At 42.8% G+C, this 16,976-nt stretch overlaps 1 protein-coding gene across 9 annotated transcripts in view; it reads right to left on the bottom strand.

Annotated features, from left to right (window-relative positions):
• The window catches only part of LOC112131563 (cAMP-dependent protein kinase catalytic subunit PRKX-like), a 324,246-nt gene that overhangs the window by 303,808 nt on the left and 3,462 nt on the right, over positions 1-16,976 (bottom strand). The gene's annotated exons all lie outside the window — the stretch shown is intronic.

Genomic DNA, 16,976 nt, shown 5'->3' on the forward strand with positions numbered 1-16,976 from the left:
CAAATTCACATAGATTCAGTATCACCTGGGTGGGGGTGGGAGGGATGCACTTAGGGGCAGGCAAAAAGACTTCAAAGAGACCCGCATAGGAGTTTGTTCAGAGCACAGATCAGGGCTTGTCAGAGGGTGGAAAGCAGAGGCAGGCAGGCTTCAGGGGGAGGGAGGAAAAAGACCAACCAGGCGAGAAGACAGGAGGAGGGTCAGCTCTTGTTGGGAGGAGTTAGGTAAAGAAGGCAGGCAAATGTGGGCACTGGTTCTTCAGGGAACAGACACGGATGAACGTGACCACCAGATCAAAGCCAAGGGGCGCTCAGGGTTTCTCCATCTACACAGTCATTTCACTGTTCATTTGTAAATGAATACTTCTGAAGGGTTTGAAAGTCACTTTTTTCTTCTAAACTGAGCTCCAAAATCTTGTTGGTCTTTTTGCTTTAGAAAAAAATCCCTACTTCCATGGAATGTATGAAAACTAAAAGATGCCTGTATTGCTTTCAAAGCCCCATGGGATTTTTATTCTTTCAACTTCATTACGTCTTCATGGAGGATGTAAATACCTCATTTACAGCTACCACGAGGTGCAAAGCTTCTAAGTCAGGGTTTCTTAATTTCTGCAATGCTGACCTTTTAGGGCTGGATAACTCTCTTGAAAGAGGAGGGGACCTTCCTCTGCACTGCAGGAGGCCATCCCTGGCCTCTACCCACCAGATGCCAAGAGCACACCTTCCTCATTTGTAACCACCAAAACTGTCCCCTGGGAGCAAAACTGTAACCGCCTGAGGGGTTCTTCCTGCCGGCTGCATAAAGACCATGGGCATTTTAGTAGAGGAAGAGTTTAACAGACACAAGGCCAGCCACACCACATGGGAGATGGAATAACTAAGGGAAATGCAATAATTAAGGGAAATGAATAATTAAGAGAAAGGCAAGATGGGGGGTGGGTTAGCTCAGATCTCTTTCACTGTCATCATTCTCTCACTGATACAACTTTTGCAAAGGTGGTTTCAATACCCCCTTTGGCTTTCATACACCTTATTCTTAAGGTGCTGGCTATAGAGACAGAAAAAGGGTGACCATCACTCTGGCTTCTTCCTGCTGACAGGGGGCATAGTTGCAGGGGTTGGTCCCAGGGGAATAGGAGTGAACTCACCACTTTGCAGCTACCTGCATGTACTCACGGGTGTATGACAAAGATGTTAATGTTCTTACTCACAATTCTAGTACAACACTTATGTCAACAGTAGACTACAGGTTGTTAAAGAGACTGGGATAAACAGGAAAGAGTGAATTTAAATATACTGTCCCGTATCTTTTTAGTCAGTGTCCAAGCCCTAAGACTACATCAGTTAAACAGCTGTTTCCCATATCAGGAGGTGGCACTGCAGATGGGCTAAGCTTCTGTAAGAGGCATTTCCACAGACACGGAAAAAAAACAAAGATTAACACTGGGCACAATTTATCCAGACATTAGACTCAAAACATCTTTAGTTACAGACGAGGAAGGTGGTGGCAATCTGCCATGTTTTTCTCTCGTAAGAAGCTTCAGCTTACAGGACCTCAGGAAAGAGGTGGCAGCAGTTTTCTGGAGGCCAAGTTAGAAATGAAAGAGAAATTTGAAAGCATTAGTCTGGGGACTTGTAGTCCAGAAAGAATTCAGGATTCAGTCCAAATGACAGAAAATAATAAAAATTCAGAAATAGTGAACAAGACTAGATTCTAACAACAGGTGTTCTATAGTTTTTTTCTGAAACATAATTTCTCTCTCCAGTCCCTATTTTTACTAAAGACAAATCACATTAGGACTAATTTATGTGCAAAATAAGTTTTATTCTTACTATATCTGGCCCGAGTGTTTGCTTAAGGTCAGCAAGAACAATTATTTGCCATATAGGCTCCTTTTTAAAATTGGCTTTGCTGCAACTTTATTCCCTAAGAAATCTCACATTAGACTTCAAAGCATTTAGCCCAGCCACGGATTTATCTGTGCCCGCAAATACCTGTATTAATTGGGTGAATTCCTCACCTCAAGGGCTCAAGATAACCTGGGGCTCCTGGACCTGTCAGAAAGTGACATTCTTTACTTAGGAACCTGTCCAGGGACTGTGTAAACAAGGTATGAGGCCAGTTTACCCAAGGGGCTTTTATTGGCTCTGTAAGTCAACTTTGATTCCTTAAAGCAATCTGAAAGTATGCCATTCCAATCAAAGCTTTGGTAAAATAACCAGTGTCTCCAATTGTGTCCTGCTACAAAAGAAAACAGATTTGTATTTAACAAGCAACTATTAACATCATAAATTAAGTATACTTGCAAACAGTGTTCAAATTCTAGAGAAATCAGGTAGAGAGAGAAATGTGCTTCAGATTTTGTTCACAAGAGCATACTTTATCCAATTGTTAAAAGCTATAGCTCAAAAGAAAAAAAGAGGTTTTCTGGACTCTGAAAAACAAAAGAATTAGCAATGTTTCAAACGAAAAGCCATAAAAAGATTATTTCGGTCTTCCATTACTTCAGTCCATGTAATTAACTCCTGTTCTGCTCGATATCCATGAACACATTAGCTCTTAATGGGAGCCTTGGAAGCTTTTTCCTCTATTTTAATGTCACAATCTCCAAAGTTATCAGAAAACTGTCACAGTCCTATAGCTGATTATAAAACCACCTTGAAAATAACCAAAGTAAAACAATTGTGGATGACAAAAGTTTCAGTACAGCCACAGTTAAGGTCTGATCATCTCTGTGGCATACAATAACTTAACATAACAATCATAATTATTACTGATAACATATACTAAGACATATCAGAATTACAGGAAATCTTATACAATTCTGAAACACATACTAACACCACATTCATACAAATACAGTCCAAAGAAAGCCAAACACTATTGCATACCCGACAATGCTTACTGTTATAGTTTTAATATATCAAATAAGCCAACTATGTCTCTTTTGGACTTTAGAGTATTTAATATCTGGAAGGTTAACCAGATTAAAATAAGGGCGGGGGGGGGGCTTAATTTAGATTTTGACTTTGGAAAGTTCTGTCAAATATTGATACTACAAAATAAAATCCCAAATCACTAGAAGTCATTTATTTAGCCATAATAACTCAAGAGTCTTTAAAAGGCAAAAATCTTCACTCACTGATAGAGGGGAAACTCAACTTTTCAAACAGGACAAAATACAGTATGAGGCTCCTCTCTCCTCATTTTTCTGTCATTCATTCAAAAGTCAAACAAAAAATATTCAACCTACAGAAAAACTAAATAATCCCCTTCAAATCTTAGCCAACTTGCTCATACCCACAGAACTTCCTTTACAAGATTAACCCTTTACAAACCTTTTTCAACTTGCTTAAACTTTCAGTTTTGTCCCATTACTCTTTTAAGATGATCCTTAAAATCCTCCGAACCAGACAAAATTATATTCCCTTTTACAAAAACCATATTCCCATGCCTTCTTATAGCCTCCCACAAAACACATTCTACTTTCCCGCCAGGTGCAGTGGCTCGCGCCTATAATCCCAGCACTTTGGGAGGCCGAGGCGGGTGGATCACCTGAGGTCAGGAGTTCGAGACCAGCCTGACCAACATGGAGAAACCCCGTCTCTACTAAAAATACAAAATTAGCTGGGGGTGGTGGCGCGTGCCTGTAATCCCAGCTACGCGGGGGGAGGCTGAAGCAGGAGAATCGCTTGAACCCGGGAGGCGGAGGTTGCGGTGAGCCGAGATCCAGCCTGGGCAACAAGAGCAAAACTCCATCTCAAAAACACACACACACACATACACATTCTACTTTCCTTCTACGCCTTGCATGTAAAACTGTTTCTCCAGTAGTCTCAGTTATACGTGTTACAATCTTAACTTTCAGCAACTTTTATTTTTGGTGAAAAACCTGGTAAATAAGCAATTTTAACCATGTATAAAACTGCAGAACCCATGATTCTTCCCAGCCTAGCCAGGGGACCTGGCTAACTCCACGGGTCCCCAGACCTTACCTAGAATCTAATGGCTGTGAGACAGACAAGTCAAACAATTATTAAAAGTCACAGAAGCAGTTTATGACCTTAAAACATCCAGCAAAGAGTATCTGCCCTGCCTAATTTAGACAAAGTGTGTGAACTTTGAAGACATTTTTATTTTACTTTACAAATAATCTTTAAACTGTCTTTATTTTTGAAAGATCAGAGTCATGTGATGTAAAAGCCATTAAAGTTTCCATTTTTCTGACAATGTTTAAATGCTTATTTTTCTTTAAGCCAATTTTATTTTATTTTATTTTTGAGACAGAGTCTCACTCAGTTGCCCAGACTGGAGTGCAGTGGCATGATCTCAGCTCACTGCAACCTCCGCCTCCCAGGTTCAAGCGATTCTCTTGCCTCAGCCTCCTGAGTAGCTGGGATTACAGGCGCGTGCTACCACACCCGGCTAATTTTTGTATTTTTAGTAGAGATGGGGTTTCACCATGTTGGTCAGGCTGGTCTCGAACTCCTGACCTCGCCTTGGCCTCCCAAAGTGCTGGGATTATAGGCATGAGCCACTGAGCCTGGCCTACGCCAATTATTTAGAGCTGTTTTATATAAACACTACATAACAGAGAAGAATACACAGAAAGACAAGAATGAAGAATCAAGACAGAAGTCCACTGACAGAAGCGTTTAGAGGGAGAACAGGGGCTTTAAAACAGTATCTGTACACATATCAGCTTTAATTAAGTCGATTTCTAACTACAGAGCTCTCAAAAGAAAAATCATTTTAAAATCTCTTTTTACCGGATTTCAGCCAGGACATTTCTAGCTTTTGAACCTTTTACTAAAGGGAACTTCCTATGTGCAATCGATAAGCCTTAACTAAGGGGATGGATTAACCATGAATGCAGGAGGTATCTCCAAAGAGCTGGCAAGGAATTTTTAAAAGATCTACAATCTCCCCAAAGGTAGTTCGGAGAAAAGAAAATTTTAAAAACCTGAAAAGATATCTCAAAAGGCCAATCTTAGGTTCTACAACAGTGATGTTATCTGCAGGAGTAATTGGGAGTCTGCGTATTTGACAATCTGGCAATGGTTCATGTCTTTGCCTTAGCAGGAATCAGGCTCCTCTCCTGCCCCATCCTGATGACCTCCCATTAGCGTTACAGTTTGGGGCAAGTTTTGAGTTTGGGACAAGGCCTATTATCATTTAAACCGTAGCCTAAAAGTCCTCCAAGGTTCACCTGGCCCAATAGCCCAGGAATATTAAGGGAAAGGCAAGATGGGGGATGGGTTAGCTTAACTTGCTGTTATAATTTTCTCGTTGATAAAATTTTTGCAAAGGTGGTTTCAAAACTACCTTGGATTGAGGACCATAGAGCAGAGGCAGATCCTGGGAAAACATCCAGCTTCCCTCCAAGCCTGAGGTTCACAGGCAGGTGCTTTCAAGATGAAAGACAGGGGAAGCATAAGGGGGTGTGTGCCCTGGGGGCCTGTGCTCAGCTCTCCAGGGACTTAGGCCACCTTTCTACAGGTAGCTCTTTTCCCACCTCCTTAACTATTTCCCACTGTTAACACGCAAACAATGAGCTCCTCCTCTATGCCAGATTGCCAGCTAATTACTTCCTACAGGGTTTCACATTTAGAGCCTGCAACAAGTCCATGGTTATCCTGATGTTACAGATGAGGAAACTGAGGCACAATGCCTGTTATACTACTATACTTGCCATCTTTCCCCTTTCCCCACCTTCCTCTCCTGGGGATGAAGGGGCGGAAGGCAAAGTCACTAAATCAGGTCTCACCATCCGGGAAGTTCGACCAAGCACAGAGATACTCATTCTTGGAAGCACAACTCTAAAATATCCACAAAAGGGGAATCTATAGAGACACGAAGGATATTCGTGGTGGCCCGTGGCTGGAGGTGGGAGCAGAAATGGGTGAGAAGCGAGTAGGAGCGATCTTATTGGGAATAGAAAATGTTCTAAAACTGCATCATGGTGATGTCTACACAACCCAGTCAATTTACCAAAAATCACTGAATGATACACCTCAAAGAGGTGACTTTTATGGCATGTCATTTATACCTCAATAACAATGTTTAAGAAAACTGACTTAATTTTAAGTCAGACTCAAGAGTTCTAAGTTCAATGACATATCTCTTAAAGCTGACATCTTGGCAAGCCAAGGGCAAACATTTATGGCAAAGCCAAATGGAACAAAGTAAGGGAGCTTGCAAAGGGGATGAGTGCCCAACCTGAATACACAATGTATCTAAGTCAACTCCAAGAGATACAGAAAGCCAAACACCAGCAACTGCCCAACCCAGTGGTGTGGACAGAAAGAATTTCCACTCCAATGAACATCTGGGCCACCAGAAACCCATACAGAAAAATATATTTGTTGTCCAAATATAGAACACTGAATGGAAAAGCAAACAAAACAGGAAATTAGAGAAGGTTGAACATTTACTCTTAGATAGCAAACTACGAATCCAGCCCAAACTTCTCTCACAGCAAACGCCATGCAGAAAAATGGGATTAATGATCCCTGGGCTTGGTCCTCTGTTGTGCCAGACACATATTAGAAAGGAAAGAAAATTCAAAAAGGACAACTTACTCTGTGTTTTTATTATTTAAAGATGAACCGGGAAATAATTAAAACATACAATATCTTGTTTCAACTAACTTTTCTAAAAACATGTCCAGGATATTCGAAAAATTACAAAACATAACTAGAAACTAACTACTGGGTGGATATGAGCAGTACTGACTGAGATAAAAATGAAATGTTTCCATGAGCTAATCTTATTCTATATTTAGTTTGAGTACACTAATATAATTAACTAAGGTTATATAATTTTGCTAACTTCAAATTTTCAATTATAAAGCTTCACATACAATTATCTGAACTAAAATTGATTTGATTTTTATTTTTGTAGAAAGATGAAAATGGCTAATTTTAATAATCCTGTCTTCCTAATAAGAAGTTACTGCCTTCATTGATATAAATTATGTAGATGGTGCTTCAACAATGCTCTAAAGTTTGTTTTCATAATCTCTTTCAAGGTTAGTGTACTCACAGATTCCATGTCCCAGGGGCTTTTACCATTTGGCCTTCCCATTCCCCTACATACCTCTGTGCCTCAAACTCCCAGAAACTAAACCTAGACAGCTGCCCCTCGAAAGCACAGGAAGTGTGCACTTAAGAAATAAAGTCAATTCTGGTGCAGGCTTCAGAGGTCAGCCCACTTAGGGTCATTCTCTGAGATACACTTCTGAGATATTATATAGGGTGATTTGGATGGCAAATAAGCAAATGATTAATTAAGAATGTCGTCACTCAACAACAAAGACAGGAGAGGATTCCAGTTCACAGCTGAAGCAATTCAGTGGTTTCTCACCGACCTGCTTCCAATATGAAGTCAAGACCAGTCAAAGGCTTAAAGCATCTGGCTAAAAGCAAAATACATTGTGCCATCTCTTTCCTCTTAAAGGGGTTGGGCTGTGGAGTCAGATAAGGTATATTCCCAAATATACTCTGCATCTGCTTTACAGTTCATTATAACTAAATTTCTTACTGGGGCCTAAATGCATTGGTCTCTGGAGAGGGGAGATAGGTGCATCAATCTAGATAGTAAAAAATTCTACTTCCTGTTTCTCCTTTCTTCACAGTGAGCGCCTTCTGAGTATTACCATAAAGAGAAGCAACGGGTTTTTTAAAAAGTAGACATAAATATTTCAGCTTATCAAAAGACAAATGGAGGTCTACATAGATTCTGATGAGCATTAATCATGGTCGGCATTAGGCATCCTGTTGGTACACAGAAATCCACAAGTACTGCTCCTGGCAGGCTTTTTAATGCACTGCACAAGTGTATGAGCATCATTTCATATAACAAAGTTATGTTGCGAATTCAATATTCACGAAGAAGAAAACAGCTGCAAATACCAAATATTACACACAAAAACTAAAGGGGACATATCAATTCTCTCAAGTTAAACTAAAAACTGGTCTGGAAACCCAGAACTACTTAAGGTTGGCATTTCATCTCATGAAAACCAAACCTTCAGCCATTCTAAGCAAATGAGCTCAGCCAGAAGACCTTAAATTTAGAGATGATTCCTATTTCTCACCTCCACAGCCCACAATGTGGTCTGAGTTGTGACTATAATTTTTATGTTTATTCACTCTGTAACACCAGTAGTATAGCAGCAACTCAGGAAAAAAAAAAAAAAAAAAACCTAATGAGGCCAGGCGTGGTGGCTCACGCCTGTAATTCCAGCACTTTGGGAGGCCGAGGCAGACAGATCACTTGAGGTCCGGAGTTCGAAACCAGCCTGGCCAACATGGTGAAACCCCATCTCTACTAAAAACAAAAAAATTAGCCGGGCGTAGTGGTGGTGGGCACCTGTAATCCCAGCTACTCCGGATGCTGAGGCAGGAGAATTGCTTAAACTTGGGAAGCAGACGTTGCAGTGAGCTGAGCACTCCAGCCTGGGCGACAGAGCCAGACTCCATCTCAAAAAAAAAAAAAAAAAAAAAACACCAATGAGAAATGCCAAAACCAAAACACTTAATAACCATGATAGATGAAATATGTCTCAAAAACAAAAACAGCACGGCACAGTGGCTCACGCCGGTAATCCCACCACTTTGGGAGGCCAAGGTGGGTGGATCACCTGAGGTCAGGAGTTCGAGACCAGCCTGGCCAACATGGCAAAACCCCGTCTCTACTAAAAATACAAAAATTAGCTGGGTGCAATGGCAGGCACCTGTAATCCCAGCAACTTGGGAGGCTGAGGCAGGAGAATCGCTTGAACCCAGGAGGCAGAGGTTGCAGTGAGCTGAGATCACGCCACTACACTGTAGCCTGGGCGACAGAGTGAGATTCTGCCTCAAAAAACAAACAAACAAACAAATAACCAGATTTAAAGATTAAAGCACCCTAGGACTTTTATCACAACTCAATTCCGGTACAATCTTACGTTGATGTCTTTGAAATTCTGAACCATTTCTGCAGCAAAACGCCTAATTCTCTAGAGCCCTGAGGGCATCCGTCAATGAAATTGGCTGATTTATAAACAGAATTCAGTGATTATGAAAACAATGCAGTCATAAAATGCTCAAAAAGCATAGCATTGTTCCAAGGTTTCCTTGTGCACCTGCAAACAGGTACTGTCATCTAGTTCCGAAACATCCGCATTTTTTCAGCTTTAAGAACAACATGCAAAATACAATAGATCCAGTATGTGCATGGTTCCCCGTTATTGCATATTCTTTCTTCCCTAAGTCAAATCACTAATCTCTGTACCTCTGGAGCGATGTCCAATCCTTAAGTTGGTGGATCTCAAAGTTACTTAATGCACATACATGTGCATGCAAACGCATACATACCTTAGTAGCTGAAGCCAGAGGAAAGGGGAGTACAACTGTGTCCTACGTGCATACAGGGACGTTAGTATCACCCCCTCTTCCAGCCTTTGGGGACCTACATCATAAATGTTTTTTTCATCATATATCCTTTTCAGCAAAAAAGTTTTCAGAAGGTGCTCCTAACTCATGTAATTTATTTATTAAATATATAAAATACTCAAGTAACATGCATTTCATGGACAAGAAATATATTTTTTACAAGTATTAGAGATTTTCTTAATAGACATTTTCATAATTTCTTCCTGCATCCCAATAAATCTTGCGGTGCACCTGCCAGAGGGCATGAAACTCACTAAGACCCTTTTGGGAATTAAAATCTGAAACAAGTCATTTCTGTCCCCTGTCCTTCCCCCAAATTTAGAGACTACTGGCTTAAAGGAATTACACTCAGAGTCCCATAAAATTTAACAGAGCATCCCGTGACATGTAATATCAACAAGCATCTCTCCTTGTTCTCATCTGGTCTACAATAATTTCTGTCATGTACTGGACAGGGAAGATCATTCATTCTTATTTTCACTAACTTATGAGCTGAGTGCATCTCAAAGGTTAGGCTTTTTGAAGTATCCTAAGACAGATCCCTGGAAATGGCTGAAGTTGACATAGAACCACTGTGTCTTGAAAATGCAAGGTGAATCTGATATTTTCTTCATAATCAAATTGGGAATCAAACCAAACCCCATTCAAAGGTGGGGGACAAAACTGTCCCAAACGAGAACCATTAGTTGGCTGCAACATTCCAGATCTCAACGTTGAAAAAACACTGTTCCAATAAGAAAGCATTTTTTCTACCTTCATTTCTAAAGCTTCCCTTTCCCCTGAACCCACCGCCTATCATGCCCCATCTCAATCTCTCTGATCCCATCGGACAAGAACAAACCTAGACAAGAAAAGGAAACAGTACCCGACTTCCTCTGAACAGGTCCTCCAGACTCTCCTGCTACTGTCAGAAGTTGGCAATTGCTGTTTTCAAGTTTATAATTTTGAATTCTTAAGTTTTTATCAACATGGAGCTGGCATTACAGTTGCGTAGGATTCAAATGCTTGATAAGATTCTGTTGACAAAAGAACTGAAGACAAGGACACAAGTTTATTCTGTTCCCCAAATGAACCAAACAGCAGGGACGTCAATTTCCTATTCAGGGATATCAATTCTCTACGCTTTCGGGAAATACAATCTGAAACTGTGAAGCCACCTGGACTTTTATAGCAGCTGGGAATTACCTTTGCATATTGGCACTACCGATTTTTACATGGCAGACTTTGGCGACAGTTCTCCACTCAACTTCATTTCTCATCTTCACATAGATGACAAGGTAACAGTGACAACTAAAGGAGCACAAGCGTCCAGGCTGACACAGAATTATCCAATTACCCACAGTGCACCAGAAATTGAAATCACGACTCAGTCCTGCTGAATTTTCCTCCAGTTCTTAAAATGATTTTTTTTTTTTTTTTTTTGAGACGGAGTCTTGCTCTGTCACCCAGGCTGGAGTGCAGTGGCGCAATCTCGGCTCACTGCAAGCTCCACCTCCACGGTTCACGCCATTCTCCTGCCTCAGCCTCCCAAGGAGCTGGGACTATAGGCGCCCACCACGCCTGGCTAATTTTTTGTATTTTTAGTAGAGACAGGGTTTCACCGTGTTAGCTAGAATGGTCTCGATCTCCTGACCTCGTGATCTGCCCCCCTCAGCCTCCCAAAGTGCTGGGGGACATGAGCCACCACACGCGGCCTCTTAAAATTATTTTATATGGTCTTGCCATATTAAAGTATATGTTGGCCAGGAACAGTAGCTCACAACTGTATTCACAGCACTTTGGGAGGCCAATGCAGGAAGACTGCTTGAGTCCAGGTGCTTGAGACCAGCCTGAGCAACACAGCAAGACCCTATCTCTAGAAAAAAATTGAAAATTTAAAAAAAAAAAGAAAGAAAAAAAAAAGCTGGACATGCTGACTTGTGCCTGTCGGCCCAGCTACTTGGGAGGCTGAGGCAGAAGGATCACTTGAGCCCAGAAAGCCAATGCTGCAGTGAGCTATGATCAGGGTAACAGAGCAAGACCTCATCTCTAAAAATAAATAAATAAAGTATTTGTTATTATTGATTTAAGGAATAAAATGGCACCATGTAAAATAAGCTTGTTTTTGTCCAAATTCCCATCTATCAGGAAATTCAGACAAGCAAAAATGCTCGCAGCACTGAACAACACTGCACGTTCATATGGACTCCAAAGCCTAACAACAGGCAGGTCCCTAATTGGAATGAGTCAAGCTTCCCTAAAGGGGACACATGCCCTTCTCTTCTTGCTCCGACATGATGGTGCTGGGGATGCGGTTTCAACAGACCCGAAGGAAGGTTTCAGCGTCTTGGAGAGCTGGCCGGGAAGGTTACCGGGCAGGACAGAACCTCACCTCCTCCCTACTCCTGTATTCTAGCCTGGGCAGGTGTTCCAGAAAGGAAAGAGCCCTGTGCAGGCTATCTGGGGTCATAATCGGTTCCAGGCTCAAGGGAAACAAGCAGAGAAAACTCTCATGTTTTCTTTAAAGCATTCCGGCTACATCCGCCACGATAGGAAAAATGACAAGAATTCAAGGCAGACACCCAGGTCAAGAATAAACACTGTGAGTTTTGCCGTGAGCATTGTTTGTGCTTCTTTCACAGGGTCTCCTGGGGCTGGAGAACTGCCGCACTCCCAGGAATCACTCAGAGGCGCCCAGCAGCACAAAGCGCCTTCTGACTCGCTGTGGGTTTCTGAACTAAAATGCGCAACTAACTTATCAATGTTTACCAAAATACTGCTTATTTTAATCATGGGAAAACTCATACTCTAGGCACGGGACATAAACAACTGTCACTTTATCCCAATGTTTAGTTAACATAAAACCGTCATCCTTAACCAGTCTGAAAAAAACATGGCCTCCCAGACCTTGAAGCAGGGTCCATCTTCCAAACCAAATCTTCATACCTGGGAGGGAGGAAAAGGCTTGAGGCCACTCATCCAACCCTTTAACTCTACACGGTAGGACATGCACAGGTTCTGTGACTTCACACAACCAGGCAGACCACCTCAGGCAGGACAAAAGTCACCAAAATGCCAGGACAAGGATTATATCAGAAAACATGCCACGTCATGAGATCACAGAAAGCGACATATGGCCCAAAGTAAAATACAGGTTAGCAGCTCCATAGAAGTACAGATGTAGGAATTCATTTTTTTATTTCTACAACAAAGGAAAAAACAACTTGATATTTTTAGCCTATTTTATATTTACGTGATTAACCCATTGGGAAAACAGCAAAGGTTCTTAATGAACATGTATCCTGTTTTTAAACTAAAGCCATGACTATAACCTTCTGATACATTTCACATATGAAGTACCTTTTGGTAGAACTGTGCAATAAAAGTGAGGGTAACATCCTCTAAAAGGACATCAGAGGCCAGGCGTGGTTGCTCACACCTGTAATTCCAGCACTTTGGGAGGCCGAGGCGAGTGGATCATCTGAAGTCAGGAGTTCGAGACCAGCCTGACCAACATGGTGAAATGCCATCTCTACTAAAAATACAAAATTAGCCGGGCATGGTGGTGCATGCCTGTAATCCCAGCTACTCGTGAGGCTGATGCAGGAGAATTGCTTGATCCCGGAAGCGGAGGTTGCAGTGAGCAGAGATTATGCCACTGCACTCCAGCCTGGGAAACAAGAATGAAACTCTGTCTCAAAAAAACAAAAACAAAAACACGACATTAGAAAATGTCCCATCTGAAACAATGAGGTATCAAGAACTAACTGGCATAAAACAAAGAGGAAATAAACAGGCTGAGCGCGCTGGCTTACGCCTGCAATCCCAGCACTTTGGGAGGCTGAGCAGGTGGACCACCTGAGGTCAGGAGTTCGAGACCGGCTTGACCAACATGGTGAAACCCATCTCTACTAAAAATACAAAAAAATGAGCCAGGTGTGGTGGCACATGCCTCTAGTCCCAGCTTCTCCGGAGGCTGAGGAGGAGAATCGCTTGAACTTGCGGGCCGAGATCGCGCCACTGTGCTCCACCCTGGGCAACATAGTGAGACTCCGTCTCAAAATAAAAGAAAAGAAAAAAGAGCAAATAACTAAAAGAGTATAATTGGATTGTTTGTAACACAAAGAATAAGTGCTTGAGGGAATGGATACCCCCATTCTCCATGATGTGATTACACATTGCACGACTATATCAAAATATCTAATGCACCCCATAAATATATACACCTACGTATCCAGAAAAATTTTAAAAAAATTTTAAAAAGGAGCAAAGCTTTAGCAGCCTCAACAACACACCTGATTTTTTTCCACTGTGGTTTCTTACATTAAGGAGCAAAGCTGTTTTTTCCTTGCTTGTGATAACATCTACAGTGCAAAATGTGCTGTTCTAAGAAAAGCAGCTTGGCCAAAGCACACAAAGGCATGAAGTTCATGTGTCATCAGAGAGAGGAGGCAAAGGTGGTACTGGAAGAGCGGATGGATTCACCTAAGGCATTCCACCATGTGTTACATTCAGATGGGATCCCCAAGACTTCCAGAGCAGAGCAGATGGGCGGGTGCCCCAGATTCAGTCCTGGGGGGGTGACTGTGGAGGAACTGTGAGAGACAGAGCCATGAACATCTCTGGGCTGAGGAGATTGTTCTCTCTCCTGATTATGATAGTGGTCACACCAATCTACGCATGTGTCAAGACTCATAATGCACCCAAAGAGACAAATTTACCATATGGTAATTTAAATAATAAAATTATATAGATACAGCCCTAAAATGTAAGAGGGAAAAGATAAGGAAAAAAAGAAAGCAAACTACTAGACACCATCGTGACTGACGGTGATACCTTTCCAGACCCAATTCCCAACTTCAGAAAACAGGAAACTATAAGCATGTTAGGCTAGCCGGGCGCGGTGGCTCATGCCCATAAACCCAGCACTTTGGGAGGTCGAGGCGGGAGGATCACCTGAGGTCAGAAGTTCGAGCCCAGCCTGGCCAACGTGGTGAAACCCCACCTCTACTAAAAATACAAAAATCAGCCGGCTGTGGTGGGGCATGCCTGTAATCCCAGCTACTCAGGAGGCCGAGGCAGGAGAATCGCTTGAACCCGGGAGGCGGAGTGAGCCGAGATCGCACCACTGCACTCCAGCCTGGGCTGTGAGAGAGACTTCGTCTCAGAAACAAACAAACAAACAAAAAAGGCATGTTAGGCTCCAAGCATTATAATAATTCTATCTCCTTAGACTGAGTAAAGGGGCTCACACCTGTATCTCAACACTTGGGGAGGTCAAGTAGGAAGGATCACTGGAGCCCAGGAGTTTGAGAGCAACCTGGGCAACACAGTGAGAGCCTGTGTCTACTAAAAATAAAAATAAAAAAATTGCCAGGTATGGTAGTGCGCATCTGGTACTCCCAGCTACTTAGGAGGCTGAGGCAGGAGAATTGCTTAAGCCCAGAAGGTAGAGGCTGCAGTGAGCTATAATAATTGCACTGTCTCAAAATAAACAAATAAATAAAAACTAAATGAGAAATATAATAACTCTATCTCCTTTAATACAAGCAGCCTGGGAAATCTCTCTGTCCCTCTCCCCAACCCCTATATATATCATTACATATATATATACACACCCCTACCCACCTCCTCTCTCAATGAGAAAATTAATGTTAGAGAAGTTCACTGATTTGCCCAAAGCTCCAGTCAGTGCACAGCAAGCTAGCTGCAAACCAGGTTTCCCTCACAGCTGTCCCCAGCGCCCAAGTTCAACAGGAGCCCAGATTCGCCATGACCAGGCAGGGCTTGGGGCACCTCTGGGGCTCACTTGGACGTGGGGGCCAAGGTCCCGCAGCAGGACCACACTCTGGGAGCCCTTTTCCTACTGACACCTGGAAGAGGGCCTCCACGAGGAAAATGCAGGTCCACGCCCAGCTGGCTCAACCTGTTTGCTAATTTAACAGTTGCAGGAAGCGAAATGTCTCCAGACACTGGCAAATGCCCCCTTCAAAGGTGGGGGACAAAACTGTCCCAAATGAGAACCATTAGTTGGCTGCAACATTCCAGAGCTCAACGTTGAAAATACTGTTCCAATAAGCAAGCATCTTTTCTACCTTCATTTCTAAAGCTTCCCTTTCTCCTGAACCTGCCGCCTATCATGCCCCATCTCAAATCTCTCTGATCCCATCGGACAAGAACAAACCTAGACAAGAAAAGGAAGCAGTACCCGACTTCCTCTGAAAACTCAATATATTCTCTCTTCCATCTTAACTTTAAATTTCTTCCAATTCCATTTATAACGGTTTCCAATTCACTTCTGCAACCTTCAGGCATGCGGTGGATTCTCCGTAAATATTGGATGGCGATGGCTGTGTGGGAGGGGGCCAGCTTGGGAGGTGCACCCATCTAAAGTCAGGCTCCCGCTGGCCAGGCAGGCAGCAGCCCGGCGGACTCCTTAACGGCTGTCTTTCTCCCCTGGAGATCTGAAACGCCTCTCCTCAGCCTAGGCTCTTTACCCTTTAGAAACATGTGGACTTCTTCAGCCCCTTCCCACATCCAGCTTTTCTTTTGGTTCTGGTGGGTTTCATGTTTGCCAGTCTGGCCAGCATGGTCCATGTGGTCGAGCCCCACAGAAAGTGAGGGCGGGAGTGGAGGGGGCAAGACCGGGAAAAACTCGAGTCCAGTCTCCGGCTAACTAAAAATAGTTATGGGGAAAAAAGTTTATCTTTCCAACTCAAAAAAAAAAAAAAGTGTTTACAATATGCCTTTAGTGTTGCTTCCTGGGTGGAACTGATTTTTCAATGCATGTGGTAGTGAAAGATTAACAACTTCTCGGATGTAGCATATTAGGTTTTTTTATTTTTCCTAAGGAAGGAAAAAAGGCAAATCCAACGCATCAGGAAAGCAGTGCAAGGATGGTCCTGCCTCGCTGGGCAGAGAAGCTGTGCTGATCAGCTAAGCCAGGAGGCCCACAGGGCACTGCTGCGGGGCAGAGCACCGAAATCTGGACGCCCTGCAGAAAACTGGGAGGAGGCCGGACCCAGGTTCTAGCAGAGGTGTGCTCCTATCCAGCAGGAGTAGATCGGAGAATCTGAATTCGTGACACTCGGGACCTGCTGGAGATGGCCTCCCTCCGCAGGGACCATTTTCCCGCCTCTGTTCGTCACCTTAAAAGGTGAAAAAAAAATCTTGTTGTACAGAACCAGTGGTACTGATATAATTGATGGGAAAACTCCAGAAATTGAAACGTTCACTTCTAAGTATGTCTACAATAAAGTTATTATTTTTGCAAACTGTTTCCTCTTTAAAACCACTAGCAGAGAGAACTTCTCTGAGCCCAGTAAAGGGGCAAAATGCCTGAGAGTGGGGGAGCGAGGGTGGCAGCACTGCACCACAAATCTCCATATTTGCCCTACAGGTGTGTGTTCTACTAAGGGCTGGAATCGCCTTAAGGGCCCGTGATCCAGTGGTGAACAACTTTTGTTGTTTGCATTAGTTACCCAGCTTGGTGGCTTTCCACAAAAATCTGCAGCACATTTGAGACATGACTACCCTTTAAAATAAACGCGTCATACTCAA

The sequence above is a fragment of the Pongo abelii genome, chromosome X (genome assembly GCF_028885655.2).
Source record: "Pongo abelii isolate AG06213 chromosome X, NHGRI_mPonAbe1-v2.0_pri, whole genome shotgun sequence".
In the NCBI taxonomy this organism is placed as follows: Eukaryota; Metazoa; Chordata; class Mammalia; order Primates; family Hominidae; genus Pongo; species Pongo abelii.